The 6,636-nt window shown below is 47.2% G+C and overlaps 1 non-coding gene across 1 annotated transcript; it reads right to left on the minus strand.

The window, feature by feature from the left end:
- TRNAY-GUA lies at positions 6,120 to 6,202 on the minus strand. Its single transcript has one exon. It is a non-coding gene; the product is annotated as a tRNA-Tyr (tRNA).

Genomic DNA, 6,636 nt, shown 5'->3' on the forward strand with positions numbered 1-6,636 from the left:
CGAGTGTAGTGTGGTGTAGTAGTAGGCACTTCTAGGCCCCTTCCCGGCTACTGGACCACTCCAGTGCTTTGGATACTACGGACCCTCTGCCATCCATTGCAGCAGAGCCTTTTCATGAGCGGGGGGGGGCTTAGCGCAGTTCTTTGAATCAAACGTTGAATGAAAAAAATTCTTTCTTATATAAATCTAAATCGGATAGGATAGATGGATGGATCTATCTTTCTATTAATATATATGACTAGAAAAAAAGTCTTTCTATAGTTAAGTAGCGCAGCAAGAAGCCCCCAATCAAGGATTTGGCCAGGAAAGACTGCACTGCTTGGGGCCCAGGAAGCGAAGGGAATGAGCTCGGCTGCTTATCCTCCACACTTATTTTTCTCCGTGCCTGTTTCGCATGCGCTTCGCGCGCCATTGGCGCTTTGCTCTCCTCTTTAGAGCCTTTTCATGAGCCGGGGGGTCGTAGCGCAGTTCTTTGAATCAAACGTTGAATGAAAAAAATTCTTTCTTATATAAATCTAAATCGGATAGGATAGATGGATGGATCTATCTTTCTATTAATATATATGACTAGAAAAAAAGTCTTTCTATAGTTAAGTAGCGCAGCAAGAAGCCCCCAATCAAGGATTTGGCCAGGAAAGACTGCACTGCTTGGGGCCCAGGAAGCGAAGGGAATGAGCTCGGCTGCTTATCCTCCACACTTATTTTTCTCCGTGCCTGTTTCGCATGCGCTTCGCGCGCCATTGGCGCTTTGCTCTCCTCTTATTCTTCATTGGACGGTTCGGATGGACTTCGCCGTTCTTTCCCAACTAAAATGGAAAAGGCTGTATCACATCGAGATGTCGATTCGTTTTCCGCCCCCAATGAGATGGGGCATTTGTAACCCCCTATTTTGACCTTTGTTTGGACCCTTCATCTTTCTGAATGGAGGCCCGGCTCGCGTCGTTCCAACAACCGGCGGGGAGCACCTCAGTATACGATCGCGCGCAGTAACTGGGAGTCCTTTTACACCTAAGGCCAACTTCAATTCACCAAACCAAGGTTCATCTCGTGTAGTGATTGTGGACTCGTACAAGGATATTGAGTAGACGGTTGATGTATCAGACTCTACCCTATCTTTCGTAGCATGCATTCCCATCGGTGTCGCAACTGATTCGGTAAGCTACGTGTCCGGTGCCAGGTCATCGAAAGGGACTTCGGTCCCCCAAACTTACTTACTTACTCGTGGCAACCTTCCGGCCGCCCAACAACCTATAACGCTAGTCACTACTCCCACTGGGGCTAGGAAGTAAGCCCCACAACCCAAAGCGGCGAAGAACAAATAGAATTTGCTATAAAAGCCGGCTAACGGGGGTATTCCTGCGTATGAGAACATAGTAATGGAGAAGGTAATAGCCGAAATAGGATTCGTTTTGGCTATAGCGCCCAAATCCGCTATATATTTTACACGGGTTTGCCGTAATGCTAAAACTATGGCGAATGCATCTATCGTCATTAATGCATAAATTAAGATACCAATTAGTAGTGATTGAATTCCTTCTATGGTTCCACATGAGAAACCAGTACGAATATAACCTACATGTCCAATTGAACTATGAGCTAGAGGTCTTTTGACTTTCGTTTGGGCCATGGCGGCCAGTGCTCCTAAAATCATAGAAGCAATGCTGCAGAAACAGAAGATTTGTTGCAATGTAGCTCCATAGGAACCATAAATAGAAACACGTGAAAACTGCTTGGGGCCCAGGAAGCGAAGGGAATGAGCTCGGCTGCTTATCCTCCACACTTATTTTTCTCCGTGCCTGTTTCGCATGCGCTTCGCGCGCCATTGGCGCTTTGCTCTCCTCTTATTCTTCATTGGACGGTTCGGATGGATTTCGCCGTTCTTTCCCAACTAAAATGGAAAAGGCTGTATCACATCGAGATGTCGATTCGTTTTCCGCCCCCAATGAGATGGGGCATTTGTAACCCCCTATTTTGACCTTTGTTTGGACCCTTCATCTTTCTGAATGGAGGCCCGGCTCGCGTCGTTCCAACAACCGGCGGGGAACACCTCAGTATACGATCGCGCGCAGTAACTGGGAGTCCTTTTACACCTAAGGCCAACTTCAATTCACCAAACCAAGGTTCATCTCGTGTAGTGATTGTGGACTCGTACAAGGATATTGAGTAGACGGTTGATGTATCAGACTCTACCCTATCTTTCGTAGCATGCATTCCCATCGGTGTCGCAACTGATTCGGTAAGCTACGTGTCCGGTGCCAGGTCATCGAAAGGGACTTCGGTCCCCCAAACTTACTTACTTACTCGTGGCAACCTTCCGGCCGCCCAACAACCTATAACGCTAGTCACTACTCCCACTGGGGCTAGGAAGTAAGCCCCACAACCCAAAGCGGCGAAGAACAAATAGAATTTGCTATAAAAGCCGGCTAACGGGGGTATTCCTGCGTATGAGAACATAGTAATGGAGAAGGTAATAGCCGAAATAGGATTCGTTTTGGCTATAGCGCCCAAATCCGCTATATATTTTACACGGGTTTGCCGTAATGCTAAAACTATGGCGAATGCATCTATCGTCATTAATGCATAAATTAAGATACCAATTAGTAGTGATTGAATTCCTTCTATGGTTCCACATGAGAAACCAGTACGAATATAACCTACATGTCCAATTGAACTATGAGCTAGAGGTCTTTTGACTTTCGTTTGGGCCATGGCGGCCAGTGCTCCTAAAATCATAGAAGCAATGCTGCAGAAACAGAAGATTTGTTGCAATGTAGCTCCATAGGAACCATAAATAGAAACACGTGAAATATTAGCAAAAATAGAAATTTTAGGCGCAATAGAAAGGAATGCTGTAACCGGGATGGGTGAACCCTCATAGATATCAGGTGCCCACATATATAGAGTCAAAAGGGAGGGATATGGAGTCCGAAGGGGAGGGGTTTTCTTCGGGGCTCGAGAGATGGGGCCCCAACAGTTTTGAATTCGCCGCAGGGGAATTCACACGAAAGGGAACGAAGATTTCTCGACGAAAAAAAGTGCTCTCTGAACTAAAAGTGAAAGTGGTTTTCCATCAGACGGCTGTTCCCGTAACCCCACTCTCCACTTGGATTATATATCCAAAAAGGTCCGCTCTTGGCCATTCCACACGCTGCCTAGCAGAGGCGTGGTTATCTCAAGTGGATTCTTTCTTTTTTAGTAGATGCCGAACCTGCAGCCCCTTCTTAGTCAATGGGGCTAAGAAGGGGGCGGACGCAGCAGCTACATGGACCCCTTCCTTTCTGTTGTTGCCAGCGCTTTCCCGGGCCGATATATCAAGGGCAGGCAAAGCCCGAAGGCTGCTATCCCAATGGGCCTGCGGGCAGAACGAGGAGAGGGCCCGCCTAGAAATGCAGGCATACCACCGCGGTCGAAAAAGCGTGTTCCCTTCAGATAACACGCACCGTAGGCCATCCTCGGCCTTCTTCGTTTTCGATGAAAAACAAAATGAATCTCGATCTCCGAAAGCGTTTTCCTTCCCCCGCCGCATCTCCCTTCGTCGAGCCTTTCCTTTAATGGTTGGGGGAAGCATTCCCTTATCTGAACTTGGCGGGCATTCTTTCCAGCCTTATTCAAATAGGGGGTGGGTTTGGTTGGTTTGAACATAGGATAGGCTCAAGATTGGAAGATCCTAGCTACGCCATACGTTCAATACAAAATCTGGAAAGCTGCAGGGATGACAAAAAGCCTGTGTTGCACTGAAAAAAAAAAGAAACCTAAGAGAGAGAAGACGCTCTTAGGTTTCTTCCTCCCGCGCCCGCCGCCGCCCGGCCCGCGTTAGAAGGGAAGATTAGCAAAGCGAGAAAAGACAGAGGGAGGGGGAGCAGCATCTTATTCTCTTCGCGAGAACTTCCCGATCGGAGAAGCATTCGGAACGGGCTCCGCGTTCATTTCGTTGGCAGAAACGATCCACAATCCATTCGGGGCTTCGGGGAACCCAAAGAAGTCTTTCGACTTGATTCATAGATTGAATCAATGATAGATAGAAAAAAGATATCTCGTTCAGCTATCTTTTTTTTTTCTCTACTCTAAAGAGGAATAGAATAGACACCCCTTAGATTTCTATGTATCATAAATCCCCATTTTTTTTTAGAGAGAGCAGATCAGATATAACGCTAAAAAAATGGAGAGAGAAAAAGAGCAGATGGATCCTATCCCCTATATCGAACACTAAATCCTATCTATTGATAGATATATCTTCCTTCGTCAAATACCGGATTTTGCCTTTTTGTAGGAATTCCTCATACTCATATCCAAGGCAGCTTACCACAAGCACCCCACCCCATACGACTTGCTTTGTTGGGGTTCGCCTTTTTATTTAATCAAACAAAGTCAATATAAGTAGTAGGGGCTTCATAGCGACTTTCATTCTAAAGGAAACCGAAGAACCAACCTTTAGTCAATAGGAGCCTCCCTCTTTGCGACCTCATCACATCAAAGCACAAACCAATTTCTTTCTTAGTCGCCGGGCGGAGTGCACCTTTGGTACTTCAGTAGGGCGAGCTGTTTGATAGTGACTTCTTTCGTTTGCTAGGGCGACGAAAGAAAGGCTACTTCAATCTAGGAAACAGCCGGAAACTCGAGAGGGTCGCCTTTGGAAGCGTTTGCCGGTAACCAAAGCGTCACGACATAAAAAAAAAAAAGAAAAAGGAAGGAGTCCATAAACCCGGAAACGAAACTAAGTTCGTTCCCTTTCGTCAAGTAGGTAAAGTAGGCATACGAACCCACTTACTTTTGCTTTGCCTTAGACTCTATTGGAACAAAGCTAAGAAGGAGGCGGAATGGAGAAAGGACAAGGGCGGTCTTGCTTGGCACAAAGGCTGCTGGTTCGGGGAAAGGGTACTAAAGGTCCTCGGACTTCCAGGCGGTTTTTCTTTTGGACAGCTGTTCACCGTTGGATCTCGCCAATACAGCCCCCTATGGTTTTTGTTACCGAGATATCTTTTTTTTCATTGTTCCCAGGGATTTTTTGGGTAATCCGCTCCCATGCTGCAAACAGTCAAATCTGAACTAAACCTTGTCGCTCTTCTTTCCTCGCGGGCAGGAAGCACACCAGCAGCGTGCGTTGCGTGATTCTACTGTATTTTTTGCACTTCACTGGGTGGACAGTTGACCGGAAGATAACTTCGATTTGCCCGGCCAGCTGGCGGGCTGCGTGCTTATCTTGTGTGACAACACTACGAAGCGAGTGGCTCTTCTAGGCGGGCAGCTGTGTGAAAACACTACAGAGAAAGCGACGCTTTCGTTTAACATGCTATGGTCTCAACGCCCTTACGAGATAGTGATGAGTTTCACGCGCTCTAAGCCCGGCCCACGCGCGGTTAGGAAGATTGGCCGCAATCTGAGCGGTACCACCCACCCTAACCTACCACCTATGAGCGGCCTTCCGTTTTACAGCCGCCCGAAAAGGAACTGCAGTGATCTTGAATAGGGATCCTACAGCGATAGATAGAATCCCCATATAAATACCACTAGATCGAGCACCAGTGATTTCGTATCCGGTCAAAATCTTGGCTAATTGATCGAAGTGGGTAGCTCCAGTAGACCCATAGATAATGGAACAAATAGGGTGGGTAGGCCCAACCACCACACTACACGTATAGACGCGAACCCCCCTCGTTACCGTACGTGCGACTCTCACCGCATACGGCTCGCACAAAGACTCCAAAATCCATCCCGAGCCTTTTCTTCCATTCCACCTCTCCTCCCCAATCCTCGATCAAACTTGCGTTCCCAGGCGCTATGAAATGGCCTTCGCCTATCGTATGTATCGGCTTGGCTTCGTCCGGAACCAAGGAGGCATTCTGGCGGGCGCGTGCGTGTAGGAAGGCCGACCACTACATAAGCTAAAAGACTACGACGACTACAACGGAAGCGGCTCGCTTCTATTCTCGTTGGGATTGGATATATCTGGGGAATCTATAGATCATAGTAGTTCGCCAACCTCTCTAACTAACATACGATACAATTGAACTTCACGGCACGGCAAAAAAAAAAGGAGCTTTGCATTGACAAGAAGAAATCGGGCCTTCCTGCGCTGACGAATGCCTCCTTTCCCTTCTCTGAAGTCTACAACAAACAAGTGGGAGAGGCAGGATTCGAACCTACGTAGAAAAACTTCAACAGATTTACAGTCTGTCGCTTTTGACCACTCGGCCACTCTCCCCTTCCTGGGCCGAGGCCCCCCTCAATGGGTTCTAAGAAGGAGGCCTGAAAAAAAGCTTATTGATTTGATTGAAGGGAACTTATACTATTTATTAGCTTAGCTAGCGTTCCGCTAGTCATTTAGTCAGTTCATAACAATCTCTGTACAAAGGGCAAAGCTTCTACGACAGCTCCCCCCTAGTAGCTTCTGGCGAAGCTGCAAGCCTACCCTTCTCGAGCTTAAATAGCTTAGCTTATCAAGCCTAGTCTACAAAAAAAGGGCTACAGCAAGCAAACTTTCCCCTTTGTTTGTTGTGGGTTGCGCCTCACCGCAGGCACTGAATGGATGAAATGAGTGGAGATCTTCCTTCCCCGTTGTTAATTACCAAGAACTTCGTTGCCACTAGTGGCGAAGAAAAATTCGACCATCCTACCCAAAAACAACTCGGAACCTAA

Source organism: Arachis ipaensis, chromosome B06, assembly GCF_000816755.2.
Source record: "Arachis ipaensis cultivar K30076 chromosome B06, Araip1.1, whole genome shotgun sequence".
Taxonomy (NCBI): domain Eukaryota; kingdom Viridiplantae; phylum Streptophyta; class Magnoliopsida; order Fabales; family Fabaceae; genus Arachis; species Arachis ipaensis.